The sequence below is a fragment of the Micropterus dolomieu genome, linkage group LG08 (genome assembly GCF_021292245.1).
Source record: "Micropterus dolomieu isolate WLL.071019.BEF.003 ecotype Adirondacks linkage group LG08, ASM2129224v1, whole genome shotgun sequence".
In the NCBI taxonomy this organism is placed as follows: domain Eukaryota; kingdom Metazoa; phylum Chordata; class Actinopteri; order Centrarchiformes; family Centrarchidae; genus Micropterus; species Micropterus dolomieu.
The window spans coordinates 26957324-26973859 of record NC_060157.1 but is presented as its reverse complement, the minus strand read 5'-3'; the positions used below and the strand labels follow the sequence as shown (position 1 = coordinate 26973859).

At 39.8% G+C, this 16536-nt stretch overlaps 1 long non-coding RNA gene across 1 annotated transcript; it reads left to right on the top strand.

The window, feature by feature from the left end:
- Positions 1 to 5578: 5578 nt before the first annotated feature.
- LOC123975683 lies at positions 5579 to 15110 on the top strand. The gene is made up of 2 exons (XR_006826141.1): positions 5579 to 5686; positions 14958 to 15110. It is a non-coding gene; the product is annotated as an uncharacterized LOC123975683 (long non-coding RNA).
- Positions 15111 to 16536: the final 1426 nt, after the last annotated feature.

The window sequence follows — 16536 nt, the reverse complement described above, 5'->3', positions numbered from 1 at the left end:
GAAAAAAGAGAGTCGGGGGAAATAACAGAAAGAAAGAAGCTGAGATGGAACAGTAGCACTGCCACCTCTGTTTCAAGCTAACTTCTAGCTAACTATTTGGGGCGAATAAACACAATGAATAATGTGTCTTAACACACCTTAAATCTTGGCCTGCTAAACTGTATGTTGTGTAGAAGACCCCAGGAAGCCCTTGCTTCTGGCATATAATCCCCCCAAAAAACACAAATTCACACAATATTTTCTTTTACAGGTTTTTGTACAGACATGCAAACAAAAAGAGATCAAATCTGTGCTTCTAGGTGGATTTTATACTCTTGGACAGTGCCAGCTAATTGGCTGCTGGCTCCATCTTCATTTTTAATGTACAGACATGAGTGTAAAATCAATCATCTCATGTAACTCTAAAGAAGAAAGCAAAACAGCATATTTACCAAACAGTTAAACTATTCTTTTAATAATAAAAAGGAGATATCCACCACTGGGGAAAAACAGTAAAGACAACTCAGTCTTGACAATGTGATTTTAGAGATCTCTCACGATGATAACTTGCCACTAACAACCATGCTTTTTGCTGCACTGTTCACTTATTATCAGCTGTATAGATAAATACAGCAGCCGTTACCTGAGACGAACCTCGCTGTGGGTTTCTGTGGTCTATTTTCTCAAGCTGTCTAAAGCGGAGTGGTTTTCTAACACACTCATCTGCTCGCTTGCTCTCTGCCTCTCCTCGTTTCCTTTTGCTCCTTTGCACCGTCCCTAAATGACTGTCTTTCTCTGTTCTGTCTCCATCTGCTACCGTGTCTAGTAGTGTAGATCCACCTCTCCCTTTCTCTTCCTCTCTTCTTCTGCCATCACCATCTGTTTGCCTCCCTATTGTCATCTACCAAGCATTTCTCTTGTGCTGAGTGCTCAGGCTTTCACCACATTTGCTCCAGTTACTTGTATACTGTATATATGAACTCCTTTGTAAAACCAATTTTTTGTATACCTGTCACACATTTGAAGTGACATCTATTTAAGCATGTATGCATTCATAAAACAACATATGTTTGCTTACTTATTTATGGGGCTAGATGCCCGAGCCTTGGAATTTGGATAAGGTTAATAGTATACAGTTGGAGACATTTTACAGATGCACTGCATTCCAAGACCTGCATAATTGATGAGTGCATCATGAGTGACTCCACCTCCGAGAATCACCCAGATTAACCCCTGTGACTATGAAACCACACAGGAACCTCATCTATCGAAGCGATGATACCATCGAGCAGAAAAACAGGCATCCTTAAACATAGCCTTCATTGTAAACAAATACTTAGAAAACAGCACAGCTGGTTACACTGTGCACACATTCATTTATATACACTGAACAAAATTATACGCTTAGAGACGGCTTATAGTAGAGAAATGAAAATTCAATTCAACGGAAACAGCTCTGATGGACATTCCTGCAGTCAGTATGCCAATTGCACACTCCCTCAAAACATGTGACATCTGTGGCATTGTGCTCTGTGATGGAACTGCACATTTTCGAGTGGCCTTTTATTGTGGCCAGTCTAAGGCACACCTGTGCAATACCCATGCTGTCTGATCAACATCTTGATATGCCACACCTGTGAGGTGAATGGATTATCTCGGCAAAGGAGAAGTGCTCACTAACACAGATTTTGATGGATTTGTCAACAATATTTGAGAGAAATAGGCCTTTTGTGTACATAGAGAAAGTCTTAGATCTTTGAGTTCAGCTCATGATGAATGGGGGCAAAAACAAAAGTATTTATAATTTTGTTCAGTATTGTTTGCACAAAAAGTGAAAAGAAAATTTGAAGTGTTAAATATTTTTTCTCAGACAGAAGGTGACAAAAGAATTGCAGCAGGTTGTGAAGTAGCAAATGAGCTTTGGGCTTTGGAGCCTTGTGAATATGTGTATGTGTGGCTGCGTCTGATCTCTGACACACACACACACACACACACACACACACACACACACACACACACACACACACACCTCTTTCACAGAGACAAACACACACACACACACTACAAAATATGTTTTCTCTAACTTTAACCATTTGAGGAAAACCTCAAAGTAACGTTGAATTGAGAAACAAACACAATATAATAACGCCAAATATGACTCCTGATCTGGCGTACTGGCGTTGCCATGGTGCCCAACATTTCCCTGCTGTTCCTGGAATAGGAGAGGATAGTAGTGGGACCGGAGCCAGCATGGCAGCAGTACAGCATCAAAAACCACGGCAACAGATTCCCTGAACAGATTTAGCTCTCCGCTCCGAGCCAGAGCCATTCAAACAGAGTTTGGCTCGGTTGTAAGTATTAGCTACAAACACCCTTGATTTTTCAGCACTTGGTTTCATGTAAAAGCCTATGAGTTGGAAAAAAGTGACTTACATTTGAGGAACAACAAAGCATCAATACAGCACGAGATCTACAAATGACAATACATAATAGTAAGAGCATTATTAGTATGGCATCATCGGGGTAAATACCTAGGAAAAGAAGTAAGAGTTAACAAAAAAGTGCAATCAATGCAAGAGAAAGGGCATAGAAGAAGAAGAGCACACAAAGTGTATGTCAGAGATTAGATGTTACAGGTATTAGAGAGAGTGTTTTCGGAAGAGATGAGTTTACAAGAGCTTCTTGAAGTTAGAGAGGGATGCCCCTGCTCTGATAGCTTGTTCCACCATTGTGGTGTTACAGATGAGAACAGCTGTTTCTCACCACCCTGTTGGAGTGATGGTTGAGGAGTGTGGAAGGTGGCAAGCCTTCATACATGCAGATATGTCTGAGAGACAGTCCGTGATCCAGGCCGAGACTGTGGGATGGTCTGGCAGGAAGTATAGGTAGAGTTGCGTATCATCTGCATAGCAGTGGTAAGAGAAGCCATGCAAGCAAATGATCAGCCCCAGTGAGGTGGTGTGAATTGAGAAGAGAAGGGGCCCTAGCACCGAGCCCATACAAGAAACCAACTGTCACTGTCACTGTACAACTATCATGTCTAAGTGCTCTTGCGCTGCTTTGCTGTCAAGCTTTGCTGGCTAGCTTGCCACTCAAGTTTTAAGCAACATTATGCAACTTCTCTACCATAAAATAACAACTGGTGGAGAGAGGTGCTGGTGTCATGACAGAGCTGGGCAAGTGGCTAACATAACCAGGCAAATAAAAGACTGCAAGACAGATGTCGAGCTGGCATTCTTTCTGTGTACGCACACTTAGACTAGTAAGTAATATTGTGTTGTCTTGTGTTGTTGTACTTACTCGATGTTGGCTGTGTTAGCAAAGTTGTCCACTTGCTAGTTTTTGATTATAAGCAATGTAATCTTAACTTATGTCTTAACTTATCTTAACAATGTAATCTTAACAAATACATGTGTACTGTTGTGTTGCTTATGCAACAAAAGATCCTTGTTAGTTACACATAAACATAGGTCGTTTTAGGCATTTAAACACATGACCCATACTGTTGTTTTTCTTGTGACAAGCTGAAGCTGATGGCAGCTACTGCAAATTGTACTAATCCAACCCTTTCTGTCTGCAGCTTTAGTTTGAGTTCATAATCATAATTAACACTCTTCCTAATAAAAACATAAAAATCCAAGGTTATATGATGCACAGTGGCGGTCACGCAACAGTTCTACCACTTATATATCCTGCATCAACACAGCAAGATTTCCCTAGACACATCTTATAAAGCGACAAAGAGATCAGTTGAATGACAAAGAAAGTGGAACCTCATCAAAGGCTAATCAGAGCTCTGAGCAAATACATGTGCTCTGCAGATCTCTGTGCTACAAATAGCAACAAAAACAAACAGTATTAGACATAATAGGCCAATGGGTTACAGAGCCAGTTCAGTTCATCTGAGGTCAACATCAAAGCTGTGGCTCTACCCATAATCCCACCAGATCTATGCTACAATTCAAAGCCGTCTTAAAAAACCTAATCACTCCTAAAAGAACAATATTGGATTCCCAGTACTCTACCTCCCTCTCGCTCTCTTATGCACCTCATTTGTCTTCTTCTTTTCACCCTCCCTCATTCCCCACCTGCTTCAAGTCTCCTTTCTCTCCTCCTACTGTTTAATTTATTCAGCTTTCCAGTCAGCAAGTCAGCGAGTCAATCTGTCAAAAAACAAACAAGCAGCCCAGCAAACCAGGAAGTCATCCAGTCATCCACATTACTTTGGTGTGAGAGACCCGGGTTCAATTCCCACTGTGACCAATCCACCAAAGTGTCCCTGAGCAAGACACTTAACCCTTTGTTGCTTCAGAGGCGTGAAACCTCTGACTTGTATAGCAATTGTAAGTCGCTTTGGATAAAAGCGTCAGCTAAATGAATAAATGTAAATGTAAGTTCAGTTTGTGCATAAATAACCTAAATAACTGAGTGGAAACTTAAATAGTCTTTTTCACATCATTTTTGTTGATTTAATATTTGACTGACACTCTTTTAATGACATCATCTCATTGTGTCCTCTTCTTTTGCAATGGTTTATTGGCACTGGACTGGAGAATTAAAGCCACCAACTGTTTATTTCAATTAACCAACTAATATTTGTGGAAACGTGCATAAAATTTTTTGTTTGCAGATTTTCTTAACCTTTTCTTAAAATTTGCACTAGATTTAGTTGGAAACTTGACTACCAATAGGTAAACAGCTAACAAGACTTGAGTACTTGAGTACAGCCATGCTAGTGGCTCTGTGAGGATGTACTTAGGCACAGCGGCGCTTTGAGCTAAATGCTAACGACAACATGCCAACAATGTAAAAAACTGGTACAAAAGCACCGGCATCCTGACTCTGGCTAAATCCACAGCTGTCCACTGCAGGTGCACTATTCACAACCTGGGTGAGTAACAGGTATGAATTAGTGTATGCTGTAGTGTTTAATACAGCAGTTTAAGAAATACACATTTGTAATTTCTTATTTCATTAAATCCTTGTGCAAGAAGGTCTACAGTGGTAGTTAGTCTCTAATTTGCTAATGCTAAACTTAGCACTAGAAAATCCATCCCACAGCTGAATCTGCACCAAAGTGGTGGACCACCTGACAGAGTTACGCCACACACACACCTACATTTACCAGCACTGGGATGCACACAGCTTTAAATAAGTCAGTGGACCAATCAGCTTGCCATCATATCAGCCTACCTGTGTGTTTACTGTGGATTTATCAATGTGCAGTGTATGAGTAAGGATATTGTCTGGGGCTTGGATGTTGATGCATTTGACAATGAAAACAATGAATGCAGCTTAACTGCTGGATGTTAAAATACTGTGTGCTTATGATACAGCTCAACTCCTCTAGTGTGACTCATAAAAACTAAACTGCTACTCAACCTTTCCACACCAAGCTGCCCTTGCCTTGCCTTAACAAGTCAGTTATTCAGCCATTTAATCATCCAGCCAGTCATTTAGCTAGCACGCAGTTCAGTCAGTAAGTCAACCAGTTAACCTTCAATCCAATCAGATTATAAACCAACTGGTCAGCTAGTCATTCAGTCTGTCAGTCAGCTAGTGAGTCAATTAACCATTTATTCAGTCAGGCCATCAGTCCACAGAGACACCGTTGGAGCTGCAACAGACTCTCTCTGTCTCTCCCTGGAGGAGGATATCTGCATGAGCCACTCTCACGGATTGCTGGATATCTGTCAGAACACCGCAGGTGATTGGTAATTCACACACACACACACACACACACACACACACACACACACACACACACACACACACACACGGTGAGCAACAGCTGTTTGTTTTGGACATATTAGGAGAGAAGGGGAGATGAAGATGTTTTCCACCCTCTCTCAGCCCATGATTCAGATAGAGGGCTGTAGAGGAAGGATGAGGTATTGTCTCGTGGTCAGAGAATGAACTCATTCCTCCCGCATGAAAACCGTCACAGACAAGAAGACAGAAGGAGAGGAGCAGAAACAGAGGAGGGACGGACATAGGTCAGGATGATGTGACATGCAAGGCCAGACGTGGTTTTTCAGACAGACTTAAAAACCACCAGCAGCGATGGAAACAATATGTTGCTACTTGGGTCTGTAAACCACAAAAATTCTGCCTACAAAGCCTTGGCACAAGCAGGCCGTCGGTGACTCTGTCTGAGAAATATGTTGAGGCGGGAGTGGCTGTAAACTTGTTATTGTCCATTTGGTGCTGCTTATAGACATCTTATGAGTTGCAGCTTATTTTTTCATATCTTTTTAAAGAGTGCGATGGTTCCTAGCACTCAGGTTGTTTCATAAGATCAACCAAAGCATCTAAACTGAGGAGAGCTTGTTCTTGGAACACATCTCTAATCTTTACAGCACTCAGATATAAAAAAAGAAGACAGACAAAACAAGACAGAAAATTACACTCAGGACGATGAACATTTTGTGTTGAACATTTTACACAGTGTGCTGCGGAGAAACCAATGATATCAGCACCGCACTACAGCTGTAAAATCAGGGGCTTTTATTACAACAAGAAAAAAATCCTTTTCAGAATTTATGTGGTGAAATCAGCAGCTGTGCTGCTCTTGCATTTTCTTGTGCCCATTCAGGCTCGTACAGGAAAAGAATAATTGCAGTAGTAGGTGTCCAGGACAACACAGCCTGTTCGGTGACCTTCTGTGTGATGAAAAAAGCTCAGACAGCAAGTCTGAGTGGTTATTGACGTACAGTTCTCTCAAATATGTACTTCATGGGACAAATGTTGAATGTTATCAGTCAGCGCACATTCTGTACTTAAAGGGGCACTCCAGCGATTTAGTATTACGCTTCCATAAAGTTGATGAACTCAAAGGAGGCAGGTTAAAAATTGGTGTTTAAGAATGGTAAAATCAAAGCATCTGAGGTTGATATATTCTGACTTGTCTATAGTACGAGTCAAGCTGGACTCTACATCTCCAATAATGCATGTCTTTTATTTCCTAAATGCCCACTTCTTTAAAACCTCACACTGGCAGTTTTTAATGCAGGCTTTTTGTTAAAAGTCAAGACCAAGCTGAGATATAAGGGTTATTATTCCAGACTTTAGAAAGCTCCCTCCAGAGGTGCAGATGACTTTATACTGTTTTAGAAGGCTGAGTTGTACTCCTCACGACAAGTAAACTATGTGTAAAGTCAATGGAATGCCCCTTTAAAGCTTTAAAACACTGCATTTTTCTTACAAGGGCAAAACGACAGCTGAGGAATACACCACCCTCCATCCTTTCCCTGTTAGGTAATTTTTTTCATGTCATTAATTAACTTCCATACAGATCCATCACTACAAATGAGATACAATTGCTCCCAATGGTGAATGAATGAAAAATGGATTACATTGATTTGTATGTAATATGGATTAGTGTCCATATTAGTGCTGGTTTAAATGCTACTGATACTCATGTAATGACACCAGAGGCATGACCAAGAGAGGAAACCTCTGGCCCTCATTAGCTGGCTAGTGATAGTCTGTGTTAATCCCAAATAATCCTGTCTCTGTCCGGCCCTGACCTTCATTCCACTATTGAAACAGCAATACATGCATGTAAAGGTAGCCCCCACCCAATTCACTATTCACAGTTCACCACACAAACAAGAAAAAACATAGATACTAAATAAAACAAAAGAACAACGGCTGAGCGTTGATTATCCCCCTAATTTGCTTAAACATTTGGCTCTGCTACTTCTGTTTTATGTGTGTGCATGCATGTATTTCTAACAATTCTGGCAGATAACTAAATGTAAACATGAGCCTCCTATGCATATCAGCAATGGGGATTTGAAACTGTTACAACATGAATGAGACATGGCTGTGGCATGGTGACCTTTAGATAATCCAATAACAATATGAAATCCTTTGTGATCATATTATCATTAATGTTGGAGCCAGATGGCTGAGGATGAGAGTGAAGACGCCTGCGTCTGTGTGTGCGTGTGTGTGTGATATAGTCAGTGTGGTTGGAGGTCATCTCTCAGGCGTGCTGTTGTTACTATTTGGGTGGCCAGATTAGTCAGACCTGCCTTCCAGGAAGTTGCACCACACACAAGTAGCACAAAGTGTAAATGCACACAGATCAACAGAGATAGAGAGGCCCACAAATAGACATTAACAAAGATAGAAGCATGCAGGCAATGAGACAGACAGACAGACACACACACACACACACACACATACACATAAACATACATACAGAGATCTCTGGGGAACAGATGAAGATGGGGGCGTCAGTGGGATAAGTGTTGAGTCTAGACACTCTCCATTCATCATATGAATCACTTTCGCTTCCATAATGCAATTTTTGAACTCGCACATAGCACATATCTGGCTAGATGGGGGGGGGGGCTTTAAAGCTTACACTGGCCCTCAGCAATCCTACTGAGATTAATTGTAACCTTGTGGTTGAATGTAGAAATAGGTATCCAAGCAAATAATCTAAAGTAAAATTTTAACAAATGCCATAGAGCCTCATCTTTGAAACTGACCACACATTCAACATCATTGTTTCGGCCTTTGTCTCTGAAGATGTACAGACTTTGATCAATATTTCAGGGTCTGGTTTATGTCGGCTGCAAGTTGCACTGTGGGTGAGAGGTCTGCAATCCATCTCTCAAAAGGCGGTCTTACTGTATGCATGCATGCCATTCCCTTGAAAAGCAAGTATAGATTTAATCAACCTGCTGATTTATATGCACTGGTAATGAGCCACATACACGGTATATGAAGGCAGCAGTGAATTTACATTTTTTAACAGCTGCGGTTGATGGGCTCATCATACATGCATGTGGAATGATACACGCATGCAGCGATAATACAGATGCACAATGTGGAATCACAATTGGATGACACCTCCCCCATCATGGACATATAGTGTACACACACGTTACCTATCTTGAGCACAAAAAATGTTCAGCATGCATGTTCAACATCAAAAGCTGGGCTGCTCCATCATAATTGCTTTCCTTTTATGAGTGGAGTGCACTGTGAATAATGAAATCTCAGTGGTAACAGCAGGGACTGGGATATATTTGAGTTTGTGTGTCTCTTAGTTTGTGTGCCCAAGAGGGTTAAGGCAGTGCTGGAAAATAATGGTGGCCGCACAAAATATTGACACTTTGAGCCCAATTTGGCCCAACTTAGGGGTGTGCTCACTTTTGTTGCCAGCGGTTTAGACATCAGCAAATTTACACTGTTATACAAGATGTACACTCACTACTTTACATTGTAGCAAAGTGTTATTTCTTCAGTGTTGTCACATGAAAAGATATATATTCAGTTTCAGCAGACATACAGGTACATAACCAGCTCGACGACTGATGCTCTGATGCTGTTAGCTGCTATTGTACAATTTTAGAACTTCCTACTTACTCTGTGAATCCACTCCAATCATGGCGTACTAGGTAGGGAGTGCTGAGGACAGGATTACCAGTCGCTGAGAGTTTTGACAGTCTGTTTAATTTGCTATGAACAGCTGTGATAACTCAGCAGGTGTTGAAACAAAGTGAACAATAAGAGCGGTACCGATGTCACGCCAGGCACGACTTAACCGAGCTCAGCAGCCTCTATGGACATAATGTTAGCTAACGGCAGAGGTGAAGAGACCGAAGAGAGTGACCAAGCAAGAGGCCAGACGTTGGAGAGAGCTTCATGAAAAAAGCTGTAAAACAGATGCCGAGCAGGCATTCTTTCTGTCGGCTTGCAATGTCTTTTGCACTTGCCTGATGTTTGGCTTTGTTAGCAAAGTTGTCGACTTAATCATTTTTGATCATAAGTAATGCAATCATAACAAATGCACGTGTACAGCTGTCTTTATTTAGTACAGTGGTAAATTATACTCTTAAACTGAAAGAGTGCCAAATTGCAAAAAAACACCAAAAATTATATAATGTTGCTAATCTCTAATGTAATGTAACCACTGCAAACTATTTCTTCAACCGATTTTCTGGGTAAGTGGTGTTCGGTTAAAATTCTAGGTTCTTTTTTCAGAGTGTAACCATTTTCTGGATTATAGGGCTAATATTTTGACCCAATTCCTGGGTTTTTTGGGTTTCTGAGTTATTTTTCAAAGAGTAACCCATGTTCTGGGTTATAGGGTCGGCTTTCTCTGTCTCAAATTCAAATGAACTTTATTGGCATGAATGTATAGCAACCACCCCGCAGTTGTTCTGGAATTTTCGCACAACAGTCGTTTGAAATAACCGTCGCTTCGTGCTTGATCCGTTTTGGCCTGTGCTTCTTCGGTGCAACTTCGTCGTGTATTTAAGTTAAGCGAGTATTTTCAGTGTTCATTTAAGTAAACTTTTCTGTGTCCATGTCCCCGTTGCTAGTTTAGCACCATTTGCTGAAAAAATGACCATGGCTTAGTTGCTACATTGAGACTAGCGTTAGCCGTGGTAGTTCTGTGGCTGCCATGTACATCAGTCCGTGTAAAGTCACACATGACATGACACAACCAATGTTTGAAGACTTTAAGCCTTAAGTTCCAATCCAGTTATTGAATGTTGTCGAATGTTTGAGAGTTGTTTATTTTTCTATTCTTTTTATTATGTTTGAAGTGTGTAATATTGTCACAGTCACCCCCAGTCATATGTCTTCCTTTGTTCTGTTTTCCAGCCACTCATTTAGTGGTTCCATGGTCATTTAGTTGCAGATGCATCACCTGTGTTTAGTTAATTACCATCATCATCATCTGCTCCATCTGTGTTCTGTTAATCAATGTTTATCTGTGTTAGTATTTAGTTCCTTCAGTTCTTCTGCCTGCACCACATCGTGACAGATATAATGTAAAACAAAGTTTTATTTTCTGAAATAAGGCTTACTGGTATTAGTTTTTTTTTGATCGAACTCCTGGGTTAAAAAGGGAGTTAATAGTGTGTAGGCTTAGTGAAGTGTTTCCACAAATAAGTCAATAAAAAGAGTTAATCCTTTAATGAAAAATACACAACTGTGCACAATAGCTGCATTATTCCCTTACATTAAAAATGAGGACAATGCAAAGTTCAGATCGACTTAAACAAAAAAAGTATGTTATTAAGTGAACCTCTGTAAAATTCAGGATACAAGCATTGAAGCTCTGCATTATTTGTTGCTAAATCAATTCCAGAACCATGTGAGTTATTTAACCTTTGAACTCTCATCATCATGCTCTCTCACACAAACACACTGACGTGCTTTACGCCACTATTTTAGGAAAAATGTCAGGTCTGGGACTTAACATAATAAGAATAATCCTCCTTTAACCTTCTGATAGAAATAACAAAAGGTAGACAATAGCGCAATTGGTGCAGGGGTGGAAAGAGGAGAATAAGGGTGAGGCAGGAGTTAATGAACTATTGTTTTCTAAACTATTTTCTCAAAATTTATGACAGCATGTAGGAATTTTAAACGACAGGGGAATCACCGGAATCTTTTGAAATGATGTGAGTAAAATGCTCAGAGCATGTTTATAATACTTATAATACTAATAATAGTTTGCAATACTTCATGACATATTCACATTATCATGGGAAAAAAAACTTTGTGAACATTTGTGACGAGCAGCCAGTTGCTGATGAATGAAAAACAACCTACTTTTGCTTTGGTCGGACAAGATCAGACCAAATAAAAAAGATATTTTAACAAGCTTTGTAGCTAATGTGGCACCATTTGGTACAACACCACCAGGAGTTTCAGAGCGGTAAATATTGCTCCAACCAATACAGATCATGCAGTGCAAGGGGGAGTTTGGACTTAAAGGAACACAAACTGAAACTTAAGCTGGATAACTAATTGGGATCCCAATTAAGCTTCACATGGAAGTCCCCATCACACACAACAAGACACACATGTTTGTAATTTTATACTGGTGAGGACCCTCATTGACATAATACATTCCCAAGACCCTTATAGTAGCCTAATTCTAAGCATAACTCTAAAACCAAGTCGTAACCCTCCATAAGCCCTTTGAAGAGCACAGGGAAAAATGTCCTTACATGTCAAAAATGGGTCTCCACAAAGATTGAAGTACAAGAGCGCACACATATACTAATAACACTAATAACTGTGTGAGGATGGTGCTAAAATGAAACATGAAAATTTGCTATCACTGTCTGTTTAAAATTTGAATAAGACATTGTATCCACACAAGTCTTTCCACAGTAAAAAACCTTTTGACTATCCATAATTCAAGTTGGTGATTGGAAGAAATAAAGCCATAGACTCTGACAAGATCAAACTGTTATGTTAGCTACAACTAATAAAAGCTGAGGCCTGAGAAACAAAACATACAAACATAAATCAGTCACGCTGAAGATTACAAACTGGATAGATCTCTTATCGGAATACATTGTAAAAGGAACAATTTATTGGCAGTTGCATGTGAGAGTGTTTACTTTCTGTTCCACTGCTAATATTGTCTTTTGATAATGCCTGGGATTTCACTGGTTCTTGCCTATTGCCAGCCTTTCCCTTTATCAGATTTATGCAGATGGCATCTTGGGCCATTCGGTTATATGTACTGTGTATATACACACATAGGCTACGCTTTCATGAACACTATCAGAAGTCTTGGGCCGGTTGAGGACAGCACATCCTCAGGGTGTGCTTTTTCCTGTATTTGATGCATAAAACAGTATGCAAGTAATGCAAGAAAGGAAGTATAAATGTATATAAATGTATGTATAATAAATTGTCTGCGTATGTTCTTGACATAAATGCATGTCTGACACTGACATATTTCAAACAAACCAAGAGGAGTAAGGAAAGAAGAGCATTTTTATATTTATGATTCTTGAAATAATTATGTACATTATTAGTCGAGACTGCAACTCAATCTCATTTTATGAATAATGACGACCAGGTAGAAACAGAACAAAATGGAGGTGTCTTTTAAATGTAATATTACAGTTCCGTTGTATGTTACAGTTCATTCACATCAGCATTGTTTGTCTGTCTGTCAATAGTTCCACCACCGCTTTGTTCCAAAATGACATATCTCAACAATAACTGGATGGATTGCCATGACAACTTGTACACACATTAATGGTCCCTAGGGGATGGATTATAGCGACGTCTGTGATTTCCAAACGTGTCCTGTAGTTCCAGCTGCAAGTTTTTACTTATCTTGTGGAATGTCTCAGAATCTAACAGGTGGATTGGCACCAAATTATGTACAGACAGTAATTTGTGCCCAGAGGATTTATCCTAATGACTGGTGATTTCCCGACCATTACTCTAGTGCCATAACGATTTGGTAAAATGTCCCAACAACTATTGGAGGTTTTGTCCTGAAACTTGCCATGTTCCCTATAGGATGAACAAGTAATAACTTTAGCGATCTCTTGCTCTGGCCATCAATGGGTTGAAAATTTATATTGTTCAATCAGAATCAACTTTATTGCCAGGTATGTGTACACATACGAGGAATATGACTCAGGATTGTCCATTGCTCAATACTTTGGCCACAAACCAAATACCTGCATTTTATTTATTTATATTTATATATATATATATATTCCCATGAGCCTCAGCTGTACTTTGTGGTCACTATTAATTAGTAAATACTGATGGTAAATATTACTTGCCTAACATCAGCATTACGCATTGTAATTGCAAGCATGTTAGAATCCTGATGTTAGCATTTAACAAGAGCAGCCTCACAGTCGCTGGAAAATAAGAGTAGGATTCAAAATCTCCGCACTCACATGTTGACATGCAGTTTGTCCCGCCACTTTCCGAGGAATGTATAGTGGCTTTGCTAACTTGTTTCATGTAAGTTTGAGGATGGAGCTAGTTTAAATAACTGTATTTCATTATATTCTCTCTTAACAGAGTGAATGAATGGATTAAAAAATATATAATTTTATGAATAAACTCCAAGTCGAATGAACCCTGAATTATTCAACACCATGCTGTTGCTTCCTGAATAAATCTTTTCTAATATTCCTCAGAATGAAGGATGGCTTCCTTATAATACCTCAGTGATGGTGTGAGATGTTAAGAATATGTGCAGAATGTTTGTGCTTCACCTTCTGTGTGTGCTTTGGAGAGAAAGAGAGATACAGTGCAGTCTCAAGGTCTGGTGCTACAAAGAGTGAAGCAATTTATGCTTTCACCAACAGTGTTTTTGAAAGAATAAATATAGACTTCTACAGTTCCACAGAGCGGAAAAGGTTTAGCAATGTTATTGGCCTTGCGGTTTTTAGATTTATTGAAAGGAAATAATTGTATCTTTCGCTGTGTGTGAAAGTCATGCCAAAGACAAAAACCTGATTTGACTTTGCGTTGCAGCAAACAATAAGCAAGGTTCAACATTTTTGCCTTACAGCCTTTAGACCTTATGCAGCAACCCTCAAATGGTTTTTATAAAGTTGGTGGTATCTTGTTTAAGACTGCAGTGTTTGAGTGTAAATGTTTTAGTGGTACTTTAAAGGCACAGTTTGTAATACAAGGCTAGAAGTTTAGTTTAATACATTAAAAAAACGAACAAACATCATCAGCAGAATGTCAAGAATTAACAGTTCTAACATTATGTCAAAGACGTCTCTGTATTGCGTTGCAGAGAGTCAGCATGCTAACTAGCTAGCCGCGGCCCTACCTGTGTTATAATACCAGTTGTGCATCGAGAGGCAATAGCATAGTAGCATAATAGTAGCATAGCTCAGGCCTTCCCCCATAGTTTCAGCTGGGAGATGTGTGCGTGCAGCGAGTTCGCTACACAAGCTCTCACCTTTTTAGTCTAATAAGGAATATAATCAGCTAAAACAAAATAAAACTCAAAGCGTCTTGTTAGTTCCACTGCTTCAACAATCACCAACTCTTTTGTTTGTTTGAAATAAACCATTAATTCACAGAGTTAGATGTGAAAATATTCTGGCTCTACATGGTGTTGTTGCATCTGATGCCCGACCTCCCATTTGCGCCTCTCCTGCTTGACGCCCCTTCTGCCCCCGTCTAAACCCACTGTGTCTTCATTGTCCCCGCAGATCACCTCGGTTCTGTATTCCCTGTCATCAAACTGGCCTCCGTCGGTCTTGGAGGCTGTGTTCGGTTCACCATTGCCTGCTCGCCCAGCTCTGGTTCTGGTGCCCATTCTGGACTCAGTCAGTTAATAGGATCGCTAAGTTAGCTGCAGGGCTGACTCCCATTCCTTCAGATGTGGGGAAAATTCATCTTCTAAACCTTGTGAACAAATTTGACGTGATACCATCTGCAGTCCTCAGAGATCAAAGATTGATCCTGCATCTATGAAATATGCATTGTCAGACATGTGGCATGTCAGGGGTTATTCATGTATGTAAACAAAGGAGACCCACTGGGGTAGGACAGGCAACAGAGTATGCAAAGCTCTGTAGCATTTGCAGGTCAAGATGTACAGTACACATCAAGGTACTGGCCTGTTTCGTTTTAAACAGATTCAAGACTGATATCATTAAAACAATTTCATTAAAACTGTTTGTGATTATTCTGTTAATATCCTCAAAGGAAAATGGGGCATGTCTGCTGTGGAGTAAAGATTAGAAGTGCAATCTGATTCAGTAAGAGAAAAATACAACGCAGAAGCAAGCCAGGCTGTAAGAAAGAACCTTTAATTAAAATTGCAATGATAATTCAATCAATTTCTTTATCAGTCGGAAATGAATCAATCAATTACAATGAACTGCAACTATTTTGATAATCCATTAATTGTTTCAGGTATTTTTCAAACAGAAAGGCCAAATATTTTCTAGTTCCAGCTTCTCAAATGTGTTGATTTCCTTTTTATCTTTAGGGTTTGTTGAACAAAACAAGAAATCTGAAGCCCTCACCAGAGATTGTGGAAAAATGTGATGGGTGTTTTATTTATATTTTTGATAATTGGGCTTATGCAGGAATTCATCCATAAGTGCAAAATCCTCTTCCCTCCAGTCATCACTGCTCTTTAGATACTCTCTCTGAGACCACCAGAGCCACAAATAACAGGAAGAAGCGACCAGAATAATGAAGAGTGACAAAGATGGCACCTGCTTGGGGGAAGAAAATCCCTCCGACATCTATGTAAATCCATTTTACACAGTGCAGGGTTAATTGCCTTGAGCTATTCACATGTGCATCACCTGCAGTAGAGGAGAAAGAAGAAATGCTGGCACTTGATCTTTCCTCAATACCAATGCCTCTCAACACAAGGATTCTTGCTGGTGTACATATATAAAATATGTCTGGGAATATATGCATCGTTTTCACCCTAGGCCAATCTGAAAAATCACAACGCTGGTCTCTCTGCGCATAATGAGAATTTCCAAACTCTTTTTAGTGCTTTAATCGTTTCAAAAAGCAATAAAGAGTAGGAGAAATCTCGAGGCTTTGACATTCATTCCCTCCTTCACTTAGATTACATCCACACTAAAATGCCTAAATCTAAAATAACTACATTGCCACGTTGTTTTTACAGCCTGGTTTACTTTGCTGAATCTCAGCAGGTTAAACCTCAGATTGTTCTGTCTGTCCTCTCTTATTCTGTTTTTCTTTTTCTGTGGTCAGACAACTGAACAAGCATTAAACAGTAATTTGACTACTTGTTAACCA